The sequence below is a fragment of the Leuciscus leuciscus genome (genome assembly GCF_965113295.1).
Source record: "Leuciscus leuciscus genome assembly, chromosome: 6".
Lineage (NCBI taxonomy): Eukaryota > Metazoa > Chordata > Actinopteri > Cypriniformes > Leuciscidae > Leuciscus > Leuciscus leuciscus.
This window is the reverse complement of record NC_138730.1, coordinates 41,111,697-41,135,189: the sequence shown is the minus strand read 5'-3', so window position 1 is coordinate 41,135,189 and position 23,493 is coordinate 41,111,697. Positions and strand designations below refer to the sequence as shown.

General features: G+C 42.9%; 1 protein-coding gene across 1 annotated transcript in view; it reads left to right on the top strand.

Moving 5' to 3' along the window:
• The window catches only part of LOC309501098 (uncharacterized protein), a 147,871-nt gene that overhangs the window by 211 nt on the left and 124,167 nt on the right, over positions 1-23,493 (top strand). The gene's annotated exons all lie outside the window — the stretch shown is intronic.

The following is a 23,493-nucleotide window of genomic DNA, read 5'->3' as shown; positions in this document are numbered from 1 at the left end:
GTTTATTTTTGTGCAACATGGACTTCAGTGTTTAATTTGTGTGACCATAGCATTTGATTTGTAGGCATTATGTATTCCTTCAGTTGCGAGCCTGTGCGCTTTACCTGACGTTTCAAGCCTTGTTTATACTTTCGCCTGGCTCCGCAGCGCGAGTCTCCGCAGACTGCGCGCGCACCTCCCCAAACGGACGAGGCGTTTATACTCGATGCGCTCGCCGTTGTACTATTCTTTGAAACGATGGTTAGGCCAGGGTTTTAGGCCCGGCAGGTGCGCACGGACTGGGTTCAGTAATGAAAGGCTTTCAATGACCAAAAAAGAATTCAGACTGACAAAATAATAAAAATGACATTCTTCTTCTTTTAAATAATAATAATACAAATAATAATAATAACGACATTATTCTTCTAAATAACAATAAGCGTCATTAATAATAAAAATCATAATAATAATAAGAAGAAGAATATTACAAATTGTCATGCAATTATTAATGTGAATGAATGGTACTCCACATCACATCATCATCACTATTGTACACCCCAATACATGTGACGTGATACGAAATTAAATGCTAATTGTTTCAAAACACGTGCTGTAAAATAATGCATTGTGATCGGTCATTTGCTCATCCAAGTTTCTCTTCTTTGCCGTCTTCCGTGTGTCCATGGCGTAAAATGAGGGCGTGGGGGAAGCGGAGACTTGAATATATAGGGGCGTGTTATTCTAATGACGATCGTTTTCAGCCGCGGCATTTATCAAGGGCAGGTATTGCGTACACCTGGATTTCAAAGGTACGTACAGCTTCATAAATCAGGCGGTGAGAGGAGTGTTAGCATAATCTTACGCCAACATATACGCCCGTTTCTATGCAAGAATGATAAATGAGGGCCATTGTGTCTGTTTACATGTGCACTGTCATAATAAATACTACTAACTAAACTTTTGGAAGTGGGGTTGCCAGATTTAAAGTTTTATTCTACAACTTTTGTCTACTCATCACCCAGCTCATTAACAATATCATCCCCTCATCAGGTCCCATCAGAGTATCAGTGGAAAGGCAGCCATAGACTCTAAATTTATATAGAGCACACATTGCCAGAATCCAGCCCAAACCTTTGTGACAGAAATAATTTAACTCAATTGCAAGCCTTGCAATTTTTATTGCATACATGACTACATGATAATGTTAAACATGACATTTACCAGGCTAAAATGCATGTTTGCACCCAAAAATGGAACACAAATGAAGATATTTTTGATAAAATCTGAGAGGTTTCTGTCCCTCCATTGACAGCAACGTCATTGCAATTGTCAAAGCCCAGAAAGGTGGTAAAAACATCGGTAAATAGTACATATAACTACAGTGGTTCAACCTTAATATTATGAAGTGACAAGAATACTTTTTGAGCGCAAAAAACCCCTAAAATAACGACATTGTTGAATAATCTCTTCTTTTCCATGTCATTCTCCTACACTGTTGAGGTAGTGTAAACAATGCAGCGCTTCTGGGTTCTACATCAGAATGTAGGCTCACTATTGGCTAGATCCTGGGTCATCACACATGACCAGAGTTGGCCAATATAAATATATGCCTACGTTCTGACGTTGAACCCAGAAGTGCTGCACTGGCTTTTTTTCAAGGCTTGCACCTTGAAATCTATAACAGGGTTTACGTTCTCGAGCCACCAAGCACTGTTTTGTGCGGATGAGTGGGCCGGAGCGCTTTAAAGGACAACTCTCGCCAAAATGCAACCTAGGGTCTTTTGGTTAATCTACCCTAGGCAAACTTTCGTTTAAAAGCATAATTAGAATGGAAACGCCACTTTTAAGTTTGACCGTATTTTCGTTTTCGGTCAAATTGCCTTTTGAATGGGAGTGCTTGGGGCACTTCTATGGTGACTTGACACTGTTTACACTACGTCAACAGCGTAGGAGAATGACGTGGAAGAGAAGAGATTGTTGAATAATGTCGTTATTTTGGGGGTTTTCTGTGCACAAAAAGTATTCTCGTTGCTTCATAATATTAAGGCTGAACCACTGTTTATTTAAACAATGTTTTTACTACCTTTCTGGGCCTTGAAAGTGTCACAGTGTCTGGTTTGTGTTTCCCTGGGTAACCACTAGAGGTCCTCTTCCCCCACGGTGTCTTTCACTCATACTTAATTTCCCATCATCCTGTTCTGTCACTCATTGATCATTGCACACAGCTGTTTCCCGTCACCTTGTTAGTTTCTGTCTATTTATACCCTGTCTGTTTCTGTGATTTTTTTGTGGATTGATCCTTGTTTTATGTCACTTGTACTTCAGAGATTGTTTGCCTGTTTTGTTTCTTGTTTTGGACTGCCTTTGTATGGATTTTTGACCCTTTGCCTGGATGACTTACGATTACGGATTACCCTATTAAACTTGCACTTGGATCTTACCTTCCTGTGTGTGCGTCCGTGACAGAAAGTTGCAAAGACGTTGCTGTCTATGGGTGGTTCAGAAACCTCTCAGATTTCATCAAAAATATCTTAATTTGTGTTCTGAAGATGAACGAAGGTCTTACAGGTTTGGAACGACATGAGGGTGAGTAATTAATGACAGAATTTTCACTAATCCTTTAACTGAAAACAACTTGCACTTACATATCTTAAAATATGTTACTGCCACTGTTTTGTCTCAAGATGCACACCAGTAATGTTTTTTTGTTTTTTTTGAGACATTTTTATAAAAGCTGCTTAAATACCCTAATTTATTAAGGCCTAGACCTGGCTTAAGATAAGCCCTGTATGGAAACCAGGGCTATATTGTTCATACCAGTAATAAATACTGTCAAGACAAGGTTAGTGACACAATTCAGTCTAATATATATGAATGGCAAATATGCTAATGACCAGAGATGGGGGACTCGAGTCACATGACTTGACTCGAGTCGCAAATTTAAGGACTTGAGACTTGCTTGACTAAATTAAGAAAATGACTCGACTTGACTTTGACTTGAGATCCTATGACTCGAGACTTGACTTGACTTGAACTGTATGACTCGAGAATGACTTGATTTACATTTTTATATAAATCATCGCAACATCAATTGATGAACAAAATGAAAGCAACGGAACCATTGACGCCAGTCATCAGATTCTGCGCGATTGCGTGACGCTGCACAAGCCAAGAAAAAAACATACATCGCAGGGAGCGCGGCAGCGCGCTAAATATAAAAACATCTCCCAGCATCGTTTCTTTTTGGATATAAACACTAGAAATTGACCATATTCATACAAGAAGATTTGCTGTACGCATAATAACAGGCAAGGGATATCGGACGACCATCACAACCTCGAACAGTCGAACTTCATTCACCACGTCTAAAAGTAAGCTATGGCTTGTTTAACCTGTTTGTTATAGTTAATTCGACTATCTTTAAATCTAGAGAGAATATTGGTAAAAACAACATGCCTCTTTATTCACAATTATGTTTTCAAATGTAGCTTAATGTTGTCAATATTCAAATGATAATTAATGATGGCATATGTTTTGTATAACATTTGCCACATTTCTTTCCAATCATGCTTTAAAGCCAAATATGTCGTTCTTTCCAATGACAAAAAACAACATAGAAAACTGTTCATGTTTTGTCGTGTTTTATGTTTCTCTTAAAGCAGGGTTAGATGTTATCAGGGGGTTGGGGGCAAAATGCCAGCAGAATTAATATGCACCCAAAATTCAAAATGTGGTGGAAAAATTGCCCTAGTATGAGTTATTTTTATAATTAGCCTATAACATATGGGATTCAAAAATATTTCCAGAATATTGGCGCGATTGCAAATGTGATAATGATTTTATAAAACAGTTCAGTAAACAAAGAGTGAATATTGTGATGTGATATTTTAGACATAATATTCCAAATATTCTCTGTTTTTGCTCTATTTCTCCAATGACAATAATTCCAAACAAGCCACAGAAAGAGTTATGCGTATTTGTGATTCAGTGGCCTAGTTGCTTAGTTCCAGAACGAATCTGCCGTTTTGAACAAATCAGTTGAATTAATTCTATGACTCGTACATTAAGACGGTGATTTGGCGCCACCTATTGGCGGTTTTAACTTCATAATTAAAAATATATAACTTGTATAAAGGGGATGCCAGTTTGAAGAATGCCATTTGGTGGCATAGGAACCATTATACTTGAATTGTGAATTGTTTAATACCTTTTAATGGTCTTCTGCAATGTTTGAGGCATATTTATTTTTTCACGCTTTAATGTTGGCCTAATTTCAGTTACATTTACATTTTAGGGTAGGGCCTATGTAGTTTGAAATTTTATTTATTTTTCATTTTTTAGATTTTTATTGTAGTAACCACTCAGCTGTATGCGGAAATGCATATTTAAAAAAAATGTTGCAAATAAAACCATAGTCCACAACTTCTGTAGTTTTAACTTATTTTAGTATATAAATTCAGTGAAATCATCAAACGTTTGTATGACTTGCCAGTGACTTGTGACCCAAGCTACGACTTGACTTGACTTGCTTGACATAAAGCAGTGACTTGACTTGGACTTGACTTGCTTTTCTCAAAATTGACTTGGACTTGCTTGAGACTTGAAGGTTAAGACTTGAGACTTGCTTGTGACTTGCACATGTGTGACTTACTCCCACCTCTGCTAATGACTAACCTCTGAACAAACTCATGGGTGCATGCTGCCTCTTCCTGGTAGGCTACTGCAAGCTGAAGTTATAGGAGGAGGCAAACAGCGCTGCCAGGCCAGTGATGAAGTTAGGCTGTGATCCTTTCACACACACCTTGACCTTCCAAACTAAATATTCAGCACTGGTTGCTTAGAGATTGACCTGTAATAAAAAAATAATAATAATAAAAAATAAAAAAATAAAAATAATATTAATAATTAAAATAACTATTGTGGGTTCCACTGTGGTTCGATGTAGTTGTCTATTCGTAGTTCTATGAATAAAATTTTTCACCTAAAAATTAAAATTGGTTAGGGTTAGAACGCTAACAGGGTGTCTACAGATATAAACAAGTAAAATTTAAGACTTTTTAAGACCTTTTTAATGCCACTTTGAATGAAATTTAAGACCAAACCTGTGATGGAAATACATATTATATTACATGCGTATTAGATTTTTAATTTGAGGGGGGAGTTTAGACTTTTTCTTTTATTTATTACATGTATCTGGCCTAAATGTATGCTCACTCATTGCATTTTTACAATGGGGTAATTTTGGTCTTAAGAATTTACACAACACAAGGAAGCTTGATTTCAATCTTTGAATTAAATTGAAAAAAGTAGCACAAATAAATACAATAGAATAAAGATACCAATAAATAGAAATAAAGAGAAAAGTTTTTGCTTAGGTCTAACACTAGTATTCAGAAATACTACAGAGACTGAATAAAGTAATCAAATGTAAAATAACACTGGGTAGTATTTTAGTCCTGACTAAATTAAATACATAGGCTATTAATCCTGATTCCTTAAAATGAAAGCTATGGTTTGTTGTTTTGACAACCAAATGAATGAGACACATATGGCTGCTGTCCCTTTAAGAGCTAGTGCACGGATCCTGTGTTCATTATACGGTCACGTGCGATTTATGCTTATTTAAGACATAACCGACTGTGTTTAGAGGATACAAACCAAGACCGAAATTGACATCATTTTCGCATGGTTTTGACTGTTAAAGCGATAAAATCCACGAAAAATAACTTTTGTTACCCACGAGCTGTTTGTGAGGCGGCTTTACTCTATGTATGTGTGCAGAAAAAAACCCATCTCTCTCAGACAGCGCGCAAGTACTGAATAGTTTCAAATCGCGTGAATGTTTAATCAGGTAAAACTTTAAAAGACGTGCAAATGGTAAAGTTACTTATGATGCAATGCTGGCCCGATTATGCAAGTGACAATTCCGTCTATCCCGACTCCCGAAACGCGAGAGTGTATTTTTACCTCAGTATGTTTCTTCTGGGAGTTTTTTTGTTTGCCGTTAACTTATGCTCATTTGTTTTGATTTCTTCCTATAAAATCTATCACAGAGACAAGCAGCGCGAGCCTCAACAGCATTACCAGAAAAAGCCTACATTATCATTATCAATAGCTGTTTATGTAATAAAATCTGAATCATTCTCGCGATTCGATGCTTCACTTGTTATTTGACGGATATTAGGTCCGTCAGACTGGAGAAATTTTAGCGGTAACGTGACCAGAAATATTTAAGACCTATCGAATCTGAATTTAAGACATTTTAAGACTTTTTAAGGCCTTTTTTTAGGACAACTTTATTTAAGACATTTTAAGACTTTTTAAGGACCCGCGGCCACCCTGGCTAAAACGCACTGGCATATTATTTTGCTTGTTTTAAGCATAAACTCGCTTAATTTTGTGTGTCGTTCCCGGTCAGTTAGGGCCCCCGGCGATGAAGATGGATAGATAGCGGGTTCGGGGAGAGAGAGTATAGAGATGGGAAGTTAGGAGTGGCGTCGCTACTGTGCTGAATGCTGATGCTAGTGAACTGCAAAAGCCTGGCTGGACTTTGCCCTTTTGGAACTGACCTATGGTGGGATTTCTCCTTTTGTGACTGTTAGAAGTCAACGCGAGTGCTGAAGTGACGACAAACCGCGATGACACCGCTCACATTTCCCTTCACGGAACGGTGTGGAATCCCAGCAATTGGGAGAGGCAACGTCGCTGTGGGCGAGTTAAGTGTTCTTTTAAGATTGTTTCTGTTTTTAATTTACACTGATGTATTTAATAAAGTTGTGCTTCGTAACAATAGAGGGTGATAGTAAGGGTGGGTGGAACTGAAACTGGGAAGGTTTAGGGATCAGCCATAGGTACCATTTTGCACCTGCATGAAGTTGAGGCTTTAAATGAGTTTGAAGTGCCACTGTAATTGATTCTGGGTGTTGTCACCAATGAAGTGAGTGAGTTCACGTAGTGCTCGGTGTAGTTCTACGGCTTTCCAGGTTGTGTTTAGCCTGACCTTGTAGTGCCCTCTGTTAATAAAACTGCATATTTTGATTGAAGTTGTGGTGGTGTGTTGTCTTCTGTTGCCAGACCATACTGGCTAAAATAATTAAAGGTGGTGGTGTAGTACCCTCACCGCCTGATGAGGGGAAATAGATGAATAAATTAACACAGAACATGGAGCTGCTGCTGCTGCATATCATCAAAGTCTGTATTGTTTTTTTATACAATGTAAAACAGTTCAATCACTCTCATGTCAATCAATGACAGTGCATCATTTCAAGAGTAGTAATCACAAAATATAGAACAGAACTACATATACATACAGTATTTTCCCTATACTGCTGTGTCTACAGATTAAGCATAATGTACTATGAGATATTCACTGATAACATTTATGACATTTTCCATGTGAATAAATCCTAAATATGTGTTCATGTTTGCCAGAATTATTCTTTCTGATACACTTTTTAGTACAGACACTCATTTTCACAGTTATTTGGCACTTACAACTTACTCATTGTATTATTTCACCAAAACACATGTTATCTGTGGACTTTACTCTAATATTGCGTATTTTCTCTGAGACCGCATGGTTTCCATAACTAGCATGGAAATGTGTAACTAGCACGCGTGACGCAGCACATAGACGTGACTTGAAGCGAACTTTTACATGTCCGTAATAACAGTAAACTTAAACACTTTAAACAATGTGGTTAACATTTCTTAAACTCTTACATATTAAAAACATACTCTTATTGTTTTACTATCCATAGTTCATACCTGATGAGGGGAAATAGATGAATAAATTAACACAGAACACGGAGCTGCTGCTGCTGCATATCATCAAAGTCTGTATTGTTTTAGCAGCGCGCGTGCGCCCCGCCCTAAAGCAGGCGAACACCTCCCAAAGGAAAAGCAATCAAATAATCGAACGATTGAGCAGGGAACATTAATCAACGAAATAAACACATTTAAAGGGGTGGTTTACTGCTTTTTTTCTTTGCATGATTGTGTTTATGGGGTGCAATATAACATGTCTTCGTGTTTCTTTTTGTTTTTTTTGTCTTATTTTTCATAAATTTCACCTTTATTGTAAGCCGCTTTCTCCTCTGTCATTTGAACGACCGGTTGACTTCCTGATTCTATGAAACCACTCCCTCGGAAACAGGCAATGGGCTCAGATTGGTTAGTTGGGCCGGTGTGTTGTAATTGGCTAAACTGCGTAGTGCATGTTGTCCGGAAACTTCACGCCCATTACCTTTACGGGCGAAAGTTGCATGTGCTCCGGTCAAATGTAAATAATGGTGTCAATACTGCCGTATCAGTTTGAGCAGGAATCAGACCCAGAAAGCGGCAATGAAGAGAGTCAAGCAACCTCCGCAAACACGGCTCTTACAAAACGTTTCTGAATGGTACTTTTTTTATTATTATTATTCTATTCTATTCTATTCTATTCTATTCTATTCTAATCTACTATTATTATTATATAAGAATTTCGATACGCTGTTACTTGAAAATGCTACTGCTGCTTGTTAGCTTTTGAGATACGGTTTTCTCCTGATTAAACATTTAATATAACTGAATAAATGACTGAGTAATACCGTTTTTTAAAGTTATTGTTTTAACTTCAGCAGCTGAAGTTTGCTGTTGCGATTACATATCATTTTTTGAACTTTATACACGTTTGTCTTATACACACAAAATAGCATCGAACTAACTGGCTATAAACAAACAGCGTTGGCATTGGTATACGTTCTTGATCAAATCGAAAAATTACGTCATAAAATATACATGGAAAATACATTTACAAAATTAGTACATAATTACAAATTCAGGTCCAAAATGTTTGTACGTGTAAGTGGCTACTAAAGCCAGCGCTGGCATTTGTTTACGTCCTTGATAAAACTAAAACATTACGTCTGAAATTATACATGCAAACATTATAAAGTCTTACTTACAGGTTGTGGCCCAACAACTGCTGCCTCTGGTTTTAAAGTTGGAACTGCTTCATGTTTTAGTAACAGTTTCTTGTTGAATCCGGCATTGAATTCGTGGAGATTCTGGAAGCTGTCTTCCGTAAAATGCGCAGCACAGAGAGCTATTACGATTGAAATTTTCAGGAACATAATCAAACATAAAGTTTAGCCATTGTTGACGAACTACAGCGTCCGAATGAAGCCCGAACACAGAAGACCTGGCAGCGGGGTGAAAATAACACACTTTCGACGGCATGGCTACAGCTCTCCACTATAGGCCTAACTCTTCCTCTTCGACAAAGCCGCAGAAATATGGCCATGCCCCCTTTTTTGCATGGGTTAGTTACGTATAAAACCCGGGAAGTATCTCGTTGTAGTCCCATTCGAGTCGTTTTTGTAGGCATTAAACTTCCTGATTTTTAAAAGAGGATATCTCTGCTTACGTTGAACTTTCAGCGCAGCAACTTTGCAGATACTGTTCATGCACCAACAGCAACATTACACACCATTTAAAATGAAAAAAGTGAAATCACAATCAACCACCCCTTTAAGGAATAAATTCTCTTGTCATCCATATATCTTACATATAACATATTTACTACTATTTATCTACTTAATGATTTACAATTACGTATCTACTTTTGTAACCACCACACTCTCCCCCTCAAAATAAGATGTCGTCCTGACATCATTGTTTAAGTAATCAGTTAGGCTACAGCAATGCTCAATTTACAATATTTAACTCCACCCAGCAGTTGTTTTACGTAACATCAGATTTCACAACACTGTTACCAACATTTTCTTGCACAACATTTTTTTATTTTTTTCACAAGCAATCATTTGACCATACAAGAGTCCATATTACTTAATAGTCCAGAGGCACTTGTTCGTAAAAGTCCCATGGTTTAGTGTCAAAAAAGAAAGTTCTTTTAACACCACAGAGTCTCTTTTAGGGGGGACAAACAGTCCATTAATTTGCCCCGGCAAAAATGGCAGAAAGTCCTTAAAGCAAGAAAAAAGATTCAAAAAGTGTAAACAAGAAAGTCTCAAAGTGTCCACAGTTTCAAGACCGCACAACAGTCCATTTTCTTAATATTTGGTAACAGTCCATTGTTTTTCTGTTTGCTCTTTTTTTTATTTCTTTTTTTATTGTTTCACACTATGGGCAATAAACAGTCTCTGGGTAGTGTGGTGTATAGCGGTACTTCACCTTCAACACAGACCATACTGTAACTAGTGACGTGGGGGTTTCATGTGGTAGTGCATTTCAGAGTTAATAGCACATATATGAGGGCTGGGGGTAACAAAGTGGCGTTGCTAACCAGGGTGTCGCAGCAGTCATTCCACTAGAGGCATAGTGTGGGTAATGGTCATTTCCCACCATTCGCACATTGTAGCATGATGGGACCCCAAAATTGTCATATGTAAACTTTTTGGGTGGCCGTCGCTTCCTCCTGGTGAATTGGTGCTCGTTGTCCTCCTCTGTGGTCCTGTACCTGGACTCAAGCGCTCCAGTTGTTTCGTCAACAGGTAAGTCTCGTCCATTAGGTCCACAGCTGGTTCGTTTTCATGACACTCTTGTCTTATTACAGGTGCAAGGGCTGGCTCTTGAAGATTTATTTCTGACTTGACCGAAGGTGACTGTGGGCATGGTTCTGACACTGGAAAGCTAGATAGCGGCATACAAGGTACGGATTGTGGTGGTAACGGATCCCTGTTTCCTAGGATATCACTGCTTTCTTGTGGTCTTTTCTCATAAGGCTCCACTCTGAAGTAGTACTCATCCTCTTCACTTTCATTATCACACTCTGGCTCACTTTCTCTCTCTCTGGTGGGCTGAGTTCTGCTTTTTCTTGGTTGATGTCCTTGCTTTGGTTTGACACTTTGAGGTGGTGTGATGTTAAGATGTAGATGGTCACAGGAAAGAAGAAGATTGCGATGTAAAACTCTTGATCTACTTTTACTCTGCTCAGGTTTTACTTCGTAGATTGGTGCATCATCTGCCACCTGGCGTGTGACAACGTGAACTTCATCCTCCCAGTAATTCCGCAGTTTCCCGGTCCCACCTCTTGGAGTCAGGTTTTTTACGAGGACCCTGCTTCCTGGGAACAGGTCAGTACACCTCACTCGTTGGTCATAATTCCTTTTTGTTTCTTTCTGCACACTTATTTGCCTGTTCTCTCGCAATCTCACAAGCTTCCTGCATTCCTTTTGTCCATCTTTCCATGTACTCACTGTAACTTTGGGAGTTATTGTCGGAGTTGAGTCCGAAGAGAGCATCGATGGGCAACTTTGGTGAGCGTCCGAACAGCAATTGGAAAGGTGAGAAACCAGTCACGTCACATCTGGTACAATTATAGGCAAAGATCAATTTGTTCAATGCATCTTTCCAATTAGCTTTTTGTCTTTCAGTCAGGGTTTTCAGCATCTGCAATAATGTCCGGTTAAATCGTTCCACCTGTCCATTACCCTGGGGGTGGTAGGGGGTGGTCCTTGAGCCGGCAACGCCGCTGTACTTTTTGAGTTGGGTGAGTGGCTGGTTTTCACATTCTCCCCCTTGATCGTGGTGAATTCTGGATGGAAACCCAAACTTCAGGGCGAAATCATTGAATAACCGGTCAGCTACTGTTTTTGCTGATTTTGAGGAAAACAAAATCATTTGGTGAAGTGAAATGGTGGTGAATTGAAAATCTGCAAGCTGAAATGGTGAAGTGAAAATCTGCAAGCTCTGACACCCACCTACACCCGGTGGCGTTCAACTTCACTGAAAACTGTAAAAGTTGGTGCATAGTACAGGTAGTCTCTGAACTTTTCAGTGATGGCCCATTTCAGAGCTAAGAATTCCAACTTCCCACTGTGCAGATGGTAATTTTTCTCAGCTGCCGTCAAAGTCCGAGAACCATAGGCAATTACTCTCAGCTTGCCATTCTGCTGCTGGTATAAAACAGCTCCCAACCCTTGGTTGGACGCATCCGTATGAAGGATGAACGGTTGAGAGAAGTCGGGGAATCCCAGGATCGGAGGTTGAGTCAAGCAGTTAATCAACTTTTCTAGTATCTCCTGATGTTTTTCTGTCCACTCAATTAATTTACTTGACGGCACCACATGATTTCGTTTGTTATTTCTTACTTTGTGTCTCCCCTTTCTCTGTGGCCCAGCACCTTCGGTGTTACTTTTTAGCAGGTCATAGAGGGGACTGGCAATTCTGGAAAAGTCTTTAAAGGAGACATATCATGCTTTTAAATTGTTCCTTTTTACATATAAATCATACATTTGTAGTCTATATAAAGCGGAACTGCAATGCTTGGGTCTGAATTCCTCATTATTATAGCTCCACAGGCCCCTTTTCTACCCCTTTTCTAATGTGCTTCTGAAAGCAACTCGTTTTGGTGCGGTCTCTTTAAATAATATTGAGACACTTCATACCCCGCCCCCTCTCCAGGTTGTAGCGGTGACACTTGGTTCAACTCCACCCCGTTCGGCCATTTTTGTAGTCTGGTAGCAGAGATAGGATTATCTAGCGCAGTGGTTCCCAATCCTGGTCCTGGGGACCCACAGCTCTGCACAGTTTGTATGTCTCCTTTATCTGACACACCCAGTTCAGTTCAGAGCTCTTTCCTAACGAGATGATGATCTGAATCAGGTGTGTTAAATGAGGGAGACATGCAAACTGTGCAGAGCTGTGGGTCCCCAGGACCAGGATTGGGAACCACTAGCGCACAGAAACTTTTATACACACGTTATTAACAAAATGTCAACAACGGAAGACTTGTCCAGCCAGCCTTACATGTTCGAGCCAGAGCCGGAGCGAGATGAAAATGAAGACGACGAACCTGCAGAACAACGTCTTCATATGGATGTATCGCAATGGTGTGTTACTGTATTTACACATGAAACTTTGGTCTTCCGACCTTTTACCACCGTGTCGATTTATTTTGATTAATATGTCCGAGGGAGAGAGAGCAAGACAGCGTCTAGTTTGGAGACGGTGATGTCTTGTTTACACTTTCGCCTGGCTCTGAAGAGAGAGAGTGAGCGCGCGCGCGACCGGGTCTCTCTCTCTGCTCGTTCTTTCAGTTAAACATGCTCCTGTCACAAGCGCGGCAGTTCATCTAAATTAGACGGTGTAATGAAGCGTGTGGGTTACTACATCCAACAACCGAACATTTTAACTTACCCTCTCGTAACTTCTGCATCCTTTAGCTTGGACTACAAAATTGCAGCGAGAAATAATAATGGCGGATTGCTCGAAGTGTTGGGCCGGAAGTCAATGTCCTTATTTGGCAGTTCCGCTGCAAATACTGTGACGTGATAGTTCAAAAAACGTCATAGATAACAGAAAAATCTGAACCGGTTGAAAATTATGACCAAAACAGAATATAAAGATATCAACGAAGCACCTGAAGAGAATAATTTCATCTTTTCTGTACTTCTAAACACTCCAAATATACAACAAAATGCATTTAAGGGCTAAAAAAGTGCATTTAGCATGATATGTCCCCTTTAATGTATTGCCGATAATAGCTGAGCAGGCCCAGAATCTTGCGTAGTTCCCCCACCGTGCTTGGTGTCTGTTCCTTCAGTGCCGTTACAGCAACGGTGTCTGCGGGATCAATACGACTGCCTTCAGCTGACACAATTCTCCCCAGATATCGCACCTCTTTCTTAAAGAGCTCACATTTTCTTGGTTTTAACTTGACTCCACGGGACTGTAACCTCTGCAGTACTTTCTTCACCGCTTCCACTTGTTCATCGAAGGACTCGGTGAAGACTAGGATGTCGTCTAAGTACGGTATGCAAATTTTGTCTCTTAACCCGTCCAGGCTCTCTTCCATAAACCGTTGGAAAGCTGCAGGCACATTCATAAGGCCGAAAGGAATACGAATCCATTCGTATAGGCCCCACGGTGTTGCGAATGCAGTCAGGTATTGGCTCTCTGGGGACATGAAACCTTGGTGGTAGGCCTTCCCTTGATCTAGCAGTGAGAACCACGCATTACCTCCCAGCCCATCCAGGATATCCTGCACCCTGGGTATTGGCTGGCGATCAGGGATTGTTTTGCTGTTCAGGTCCCTGTAATCAATACATAGCCTGAGGCTGCCATCCTTCTTACGGACGCAGACAATTGGGGACGAGTAAGGGGAATGAGACTTGGCCACCCACCCTTGAGCAATCAGGTCATGTAAGTAGTCCTTCATCTCTTGATATAACGGTTTAGGGACTGATGTGTATGTGCGGGCAACAGGAGTGTAATCATTTAATAAGATACTCAGATGCAAACCTGGGACACAGCCGATATCGTCGTCTGACTTCGAAAAGGCATGACACTCTTCACGTAACATCCTCTTGACTTGTTGTTGTTGGGGCGGAGTTAAATGGCTCACATCCACTGGAGGGTCCCATCGATCTGTATTGGGAGCTGCCTCGGTGATCTCTGGTAGGACCTGCGTAACAGATGCTGTGGCTTCACACTGTGCATTTGATATTGGTAAAACAGACTTAACTGGCTGCAGAATTCCTAGCTCTGTTCTACCACCGAGCGTGATGTCGTGATCTGTTCCATTCTGCACATTGATAGTAATTATTGGGCGGGCCCCCTTTTCCAGAAGGAAGAGAGTATCAAAGAGTTCAAGGCCATCTGGATACATTGGGTTAACGTGTGGCTCAAACAGTAGCACCGTATCTTGTTTCACATGAGGCATTTTTACCAGACACTGAATTTGCATAATGGTGTGCTTCTCTATGTTCACAGGTTCCTTCCTGGTTCTTACTACGTACTCGCTGAGCCTCTCTGCAGTCACCAAATTGATGAAGGTATGTACACTTTTCTTCTTTATGCTAGGGAAAGCACTTCTGACAGTTCTGTACAAACAAGCATTAGTCACATCAAGGGATCCACTTTCGCTTCGTCTCATTATTTGTTCTATCACGTTATACCCGACGATAGGCCTGGGCAATTCTTGGTCCTTCAAAACAAGCACAGGAATGTTTAACTCTTTCTCATTGGTTACAGGGGATGCCAGCTTGAAAGTCAACTCCACCCATCCACTGTATGGCATGTTCGCTCCATTTGCTGCCACCAGGCGCAGACTGTCTGGCGCTTCGGTCGCCTCGGAAATATTTCTCAGTGTCACTTCAGGTGCATATTTGGCTTTCCACTCCTCATCTATAATGCATACTTGGGAGCCTGTATCCCATAACGCTTCAGTCTTTTTTCCCTGTAGATAACAGGTAACAAGGCACTGTTTTCCCACTAAGGACGTGATGGCAGAATGCTGGTTAACCTGACAAGGGGCAGTTAAAATACTATCCAGCGGCTGGGGCTCAACCTGCCTCTGATGGCCCATGCTACATTTCTCATTTTTCTGGGACCTCTCTGCCGCTCGGGTCACACCCTGTCCCTTGGAGGTAACCCGCTCCCGTTTAACAGAGATCCACGCTGAGGCCTGGCACCTTTACTCTTACAGCCAGCTGAGAAATGCTCGCTGCTTCCACAGTGGTAACAATGGGTACAAGGTTCTTCTGCGTTGCGCTGCTGGCAATGGAAACATTGTCTGGCTCGTGAGGGACGGGACTGGCGGAACTGATGGGGGTGCTGTCGTGGTGGCTCCATATACTGCTGTGGATAATACTGCGGTGCTGCAAAGCTTGACGGCTGAGTTACATAGTTGATGGACATGGGGGGCTGCTGAGGAGAAGGATACACATACGGCTGTCCATGGTGCGTCTCTATTATTGAATAATGCTGACGTGGCTGGAGAGAATGTTCTGGTGGAACAGTGGACAACTGAACTGGGTTTGCAGGTCGGGGAGGTATTTTCTGTTCCCTCACCTGTTGTTGGCTTTGTGAGAACTGGTGTGGAGACATGTATGGGCTTCCCTGCCGTTGGTGTGTAGCCGTCTCAGGTTTCCAGGTCTGATGCTCTTGGACTTGGGTCCATCCTGATGTCTGTTGGGACACTGCTGATGCTGGGTCTTTGTCATAAACTGCAAAACACTGCTGAGGGACAGGTAAGGGCTGCTGGATGGACTCTTTAATCTGTATGATATCATCACTCAGGCTTTTCAGTTGTGACATTAAATCGAACTTCGACTGTTTGGACCGAAGCTTTTGTTCAGGGGCAGGCTCATTCAACTGTACAGCATGAACAGTACCATTTTTTTCATATTTTCGCTTATTTTGTCTTTCAGATTCATTGGAGCAAGCTACATTGAGTTTCTCCAGCAACACTTCGTCTGGAACCGCGGGATCTGACAGGTATGGTTGAAGGTGGCTTTGGATGCGGTCGTTTTGTAATCCAGTCAAGACGGTGTGCAAGAACATATTCTGAATTAGGGCGGGATCATATTTCAACCCGGAGTCATCCTCCTGAGAAGCAAACAGAATTTTCTGTCTCAGATCAAGAGCTCGAATTAGGAAGCTTTGTGGGGTTTCTCTAGCGTGCTGAGCTTCTTTGGTGAGCTTCTTATATAATTCAGTCGCATTTTTCTCCTGATAATGAGAACGAAGTATCCGCCTTAGCGTCGGGAGTGTCAGCCCTGCCTTCCCCTCCAGATAGCTCCGCAGCTGAAGCCCTGGTGTGATAGCCCTGATGACAGAATCTACTATTTCCTGTTCTGCATAGCCCTTTTTAAGTCCACCTTCTATCTGCCGTGCCAGACTGGAGAATGAGAGACGGTCCTTCTGCCCTAGATCTCCTATTAGACCAGAAATTTTGAAGTCTTTCTGCCATGTCGCGTTCACTTGTCTCTGATATGTGGGTGAAGAATAAGCTGGGTTCTGGGCTGCATATGTCTGTCTGTCTGCTGTATTTTGTAATGCTGTGGGGCTAATATACATGGTAGAAAACAATTCAGCTGTACTCTCTCCACTTTCTTGTATTGTTTTCTGGGCTGTGTTAACATCTCCAAGTTTAATTTCCTCCCTCTCTGTATCTTTTTCAGGAGCATTACTTGTGATTCCCGTGAGCTGGATCAGTTTGTCATTAATTGTTAACAGTTCAGCCATACCGCCATCTTCTAACTCCTCTAGCTCAGCTCTTAGTAAATGGTTACTAAGGAGGCTCAACAGGAATAAACGAGTCACATTTGTCTCATCTTCTCGTGTTAGGTGAAGAAAGACACTGAGTTTTGTCAGTTTTTCCCGTGATAGTGTGCATAATTTCTCACAAATTTCCTCTTGAAGATGTTTAAACTCCTCCATTTCTGCTGCTATGTAGACAGGCTTTTGAGGGTGTTTACCTTACTGACTTGACCTTGTGACAACTCCAAGTGCACACACTGCTCAATCAGTCTTTACCACCACTCATCCGGAATATCCCACACTGCTGCTCATCTGGGTCACTAAGGGGACGATGTTGCAAAATGGGCTCTACCGGTCAGGGAGTCACTCCATCGAACATCTATCCCAGCGGTGCCTCCAAAATGTAGTACCCTCACCGCCTGATGAGGGGAAATAGATGAATAAACTAACACAGAACACGGAGCTGCTGCTGCTGCATATCATCAAAGTCTGTATTGTTTTTTTATACAATGTAAAACAGTTCAATCACTCTCATGTCAATCAATGACAGTGCATCATTTCAAGAGTAGTAATCACAAAATATAGAACAGAACTACATATACATACAGTATTTTCCCTATACTGCTGTGTCTACAGATTAAGCATAATGTACTATGAGATATTCACTGATAACATTTATGACATTTTCCATGTGAATAAATCCTAAATATGTGTTCATGTTTGCCAGAATTATTCTTTCTGATACACTTTTTAGTACAGACACTCATTTTCACAGTTATTTGGCACTTACAACTTACTCATTGTATTATTTCACCAAAACACATGTTATTTGTGGACTTTACTCTAATATTGCGTATTTTCTCTGAGACCGCATGGTTTCCATCACTAGCATGGAAATATGTAACTAGCACGCGTGACGCAGCACATAGACGTGACTTGAAGCGAACTTTTACATGTCCGTAATAACAGTAAACTTAAACACTTTAAACAATGTGGTTAACATTTCTTAAACTCTTACATATTAAAAACATACTCTTATTGTTTTACTATCCATAGTTCATACCTGATGAGGGGAAATAGATGAATAAATTAACACAGAACACGGAGCTGCTGCTGCTGCATATCATCAAAGTCTGTATTGTTTTAGCAGCGCGCGTGCGCCCCGCCCTCAAGCAGGCGAACACCTCCCAAAGGAAAAGCAATCAAATAATCGAACGATTGAGCAGGGAACATTAATCAACGAAATAAACACATTTAAGGAATAAATTCTCTTGTCATCCATATATCTTACATATAACATATTTACTACTATTTATCTACTTAATGATTTACAATTACGTATCTACTTTAATCCATATATCTTACATATAACATATTTACTACTATTTATCTACTTAATGATTTACAATTACGTATCTACTTTTGTAACCACCACAGTGGCAGCAGCCTATTAAGATTTATCGGGATTACAATATATTGATATTGAATTTTTGGTCACATGTCACCTAAGGTGAGTGTCAGATGATTCCTTCCTATATTACGGGGCACCAGCCAAGGAATTGCACCTTGACAATAAAGAACAATCATGGGAGATTGTTGACAATTAGAATCGGATACATTTTAGGAAGTTCGTTATCTGACCAATCTGAAGGATGAGTTGGATGCTACTATGGCAGTTATCTTATAGAAATATAAACTGTAGTTACTCTGGAAGTAATAAGGTAAACCTTATTCTGAATTCAACAAATAAATCAAGACATTATTTATTAACTGACATCATCTATGCAAATTATATTATACCGACAATGTACACTAATGCCAAGGTCTCTGGAAAGAGGTTTGGTAAAGTGATATTTACGTTTCGCCTGGTGACGTGCTGAGTCCAATCGGCGAAGTCTTCCAGTTGCTGAGCTGGGCTGCGTTGCGGTGGGAATAAAGGAGTTGGAATCCGTTTCACAGTCTTGAACACAAAGTACTTGTGAACGTTGAACTCCTGGAGCACAAAGAAGGTCCTTATTCTGGAACACAACGATGAAGGAGCCTTGATGTTGAAGGTTCTAATGTCTGTGCAGATGATCCTCATAATCTGAAACATGCAGATGGACGATCACTGAATAGAAGATTCTGAAGTTGGTGCAGAAAATCCAGGCAATCTAGAACACGCAGATGGAGGATCTCTGAAGAGATTCTGAAGGTAGTGCCGAAGATCTTGAAAATGGGGGGCACTGAGTTTATGGTCGTTGATCCTGTTGCTATCTCCAAACTCCCCAAAATCACTTTTTGCAGAACATCTTTGTTTCTCTCTTTCAAGATGGAGAGACTTTTGGGACTGGAACCAGGAAATGGAGCTGGAACTCAGAACAGGAACACAGAAATGGAACAACTCTTTGTCTTCGGCTTAACACTCCGAAGCCACAATAACAATGAATGACAGATGTATCGCTTTTATTTTGTTTTCCTTTTATTCAAAATATTCACAAACTTGCTTACTATGTCATCAACTATATGATATTCCGATTCTCAGATATGTATAAGTGAGTGTGTTTTGACGTTTAAAAACCATTGTTAATGATCTTGATCTTGGTCTATAACACGAGATGGGCAGCGCAATGTTTGTTTGAGCCGCAGTTGAGTCCTTTCAGTCGGATTTAAAGCATGTGAATTCATCAGTTTCTTCTGAAATACATAAGTAAGAGGCTGGTGAACTGGGAGAAGAATAGTTCAACTTTATAGTTACTGTGTTGATATGAATAAAACACGTAGACACGAGATATTGAAGCCAAAAATTATCCTTAATTTTGTAATAATGCAAAACGCGTTGCGGCAGCATGCAGACATAGGCGAGGCAGCTCGCGCGCCTATTGGCTGCTCTGCGGCAACTGCAGCAGCCTATCGAGCGAGGCCTGGCGTGACGCCAGACCCAATCAGGGCACTTCGCGCCCGCTGCGTCACGCCCCGCCGAAATGGGCGTGGTCTAGGCCTATAAATACCGCTCGCAGGCAGCTATTATCTGGTTTTTCATCATCGAAGCAACCAGAGCGTGTGCATGCACGGCAAGATACGCAGTACTCGTTCCCTCTTCTAGAGAGAACCGAGGTTACGTTAGTAACCGAGTACGTTCTCTTACGAGAGGTCTCTCGTACTGCGTAAGATATCTTACGCTAGGGGACCCAATGCAAAACGCCGTGCATGCTGAGATCTGACACCAAAGACCCAAGGGCGAAAGCCCGGGGTACATATAGTGCACAATCACTCAGGGAACTCACAGGGAGTCCGGGAAGAGGGAGGGGCGAAGCCGCACTCTTCCACATATGGCAGCGTCGCTGAGATGCGAATTTCATCATACAGACAGGGCGGGGTGCGGCCTGAACTGATGGGGGAATGTGGGTCTTACACAGTTTGCCCAGGCACATCTCGTGCTGTTACTTTTTACTGTCGAACATTGAGCTGTGCTCAGTAGACGCAGCATTCTGAGCTGATCGCATCAGGTCCGATAATACTGGTAAACTTAGACCGACAGCAGCCTGGCCTGCAGGGCGGGAACCTCTAGGTTATAAAACCTTATAAATGTAGACGGGGAGGCCCAGCCTGCCGCCATACAAATATCTTGCAAGGCAATCCCACTTGACCAGGCCCACGAAGAGGCCATGCCTCTCGTGGAGTGCGCTCTGACACCCAACGGGCACTGCATGCCCTTGGAGGCGTATGCCAGCGCTATAGCATCAACTATCCATCTGGATAGGCTCTGTTTCGACGCGGCTAGTCCCTTAGAACGTCCGCTAAACGAAACAAAGAGCTGCTCCGTCTGTCTGAAACCAGACGAGCGAGACACATAAGCTCATAATGCCCTGACTGGGCAAAGGAGGCTCGCGTCTCTTTCCTCATCAGGGACCGGTAGGGCTGACAGGGAGATAACCTGCGCCCTAAACGGTGGGTTGAGGGATTTTGGAACATAACCGTGCTTAGGTTTGAGTATAACTTTTGAGTCATTAGGCCCAAACTCCATGCACGCCGCGCTCTCTGTGTAGATCCCCTATGCGCTTCACTGAAGCGAGAGCCAGCAAAAACACCGTCTTGAAAGACAGGTGTTTCAAATCGATTGACTGTAAAGGCTCAAATGGCGCACCTTTCATGGCTTCCAGAACCGTAGAAAGGTCCCATACGGGGACTGAGGGAGGTCTGGGAGGATTCAGTCTCTTAGCCCCTCTAAGGAAGCGGATGACTAAATCGTTCCTTCCTAATGACTGACCAAGCGTTGTTTCTGAGAACGCTGCTATAGCCGCCACATAAACTTTGAGCGTGGAGGGGGCCCTGCCCTCATCCAACAGCTCTTGCAGGAAGGAAAGCACCTCCGTCACACCACATTCTGTGGGTGACACACCACGGGCTGTGCACCAGCCCGAAAACACTGACCATTTCGAGGAATAGAGTCGTCTCGTAGACGGAGCTCTAGCCTGCGTGATCGTGTTTAATACTCCTTTAGGGAGTCCAACATGTACCCGTTGATGGCCCAGACATGAAGGGACCATAGTTCCGGGTGAGGATGCCAGATTGAACCGTGGGCCTGTGAGAGGAGGTCTCTCCTCACTGGTACTGGCCACGGGGCAGTACTTGCTAACTGCATCACGACTGGGAACCAAGGTTGGTTTTTCCAGAGCGGTGCCACCAGCAGTACTGAGCATCCTTCTTCCCTGATCCATTCTATCACCTGAGGCAGGAGAGAGACGGGGGGAAAAGCATAGAGCGGGCGGCGGGGCCACACATGGGCCAGCGCGCTCCTGCTCTTGGAGAAAAATTCCTGACAGTGAGCGTTTTCTTGAGACGCAAACAGGTCTACTTCCGCTCTGCCGAATTTCTTCCACAGCAGTTGGACTGTCTGTGGGTGTAGAGACCACTCGCCTGCCGGAACATTGTTCCTGGACAGTCTGTCCGGTCCTATATTCAGGAGCCCTGGCACGTGCGCTGCTCTGAGCGAGCGCAGGTTGCACTGAGCCCATACCAGGAGGCGTTCTGCCAGCCTGTACAGGTTCTTGGACCTGAGGCCGCCCTGGCGATTTATGTAGGACACCACACACAAGTTGTCCGAACGGACCAAGACGTGGCGTCCTTTTATTTGGGGACAAAAACGCGTCAGCGCGTTGTCTACTGCCAGCATTTCGAGGCAGTTTATGTGCAGGAGCTTCTCCCGTTCCGACCACTGGCCGAAGAACGGTCTGCCCTCGAGCAGCGCTCCCCATCCCGAGGTGGACGCGTCCGTGGACACCACTTTCACCCTCGAGGAAGTCCCCAGGCTTACACCTGATTGGTACCAGTCGTTCGCTCTCCAAGGTTTCACAGCTGTGACGCACTTCTGATTGACCTTGAGGCGAAGCGAACCGGATGCCCACGCTCTGCGTGGGACTCGCGCTTTCAGCCAAAACTGCAGCGGGCGCATGCGGAGCAGGCCCAGCTGGAGCACTGACGATGCTGAGGCCATGAGACCTAGCATCTTCTGAAATTTCTTGAGCGGGACAGACGCGCCGCAGCGAAACGAGTTCGCTGTGCGTTGAATGTCCACCGCGCGCTGTGGTGATAGTCGCGCTATCATGGACAGCGAGTCCAATTCTGTGCCCAGGAAAGATATCTTCTGACTGGGTGACAGAGAGCTCTTCGCCCAATTGACACTGAGACCCAAATCCTCGAGGTGATCGAGTAAAATGGTCGTGTGTTCTATGAGCACTGCGCGAGATTGCGCTAGAATCAGCCAATCGTCCAAATAGTTCAGCACTCGCATGCCTCTCATTCTGAGGGGTGCGAGTGCCGCATCCATGCACTTCGTAAATGTACGGGGTGCCAGGGACAAACCGAACGGCAGGACTGTGTACTGATATGCCTGGCCCTCGAAGGCGAATCTCAAATATCGCCTGTGACGTGACGCTATCTGTATTTGAAAATACGCGTCTTTCAGATCTATTGACACAAACCAATCTCCTTGGCGAATCTGCACAAGGATTTGTCTGGTCGTGAGCATCCTGAACTGTCGCTTCACAAGCACTTTGTTCAGTTGCCTTAGATCTAGTATGGGTCTGAGACCCCCGTCTTTTTTCGGTACCAGGAAGTATCTGCTGTATAGCCCTCCTTCGCTCTGAACTTGAGAGAGAGGCTCTATGGCCCCTATGCTCAATAGTTTCGCCACTTCGGCTCGAAGTAAATGTGCTACTTCTGTTTTTACCGTGGTCTCGACGCGCGCCACATAGCGGCGAGGGCGTCGGCGAAACTGCAGCGAATAGCCTCTTCTTATAATGTTCAGCACCCACTTCGAAACCCCGGGCAGCTTTGCCCATGCGTCTGCATGGATAGCTAGGGGTTGAATACGAAGCGCGCTCCGCTCGCTCAGCGATGGAGAAGCTTCGGCGTGCTGCAACACAAGCATCGCGCTCGTGACATTTGAGGCATGGGGCGCGCTGATAACAGCGGGCAGATTGCCCGTGCTCGACTCCTCTGCGGTGGTCAACCGCGAGGGGGAGGGCTGGGCGGTTCCCGTGGGAA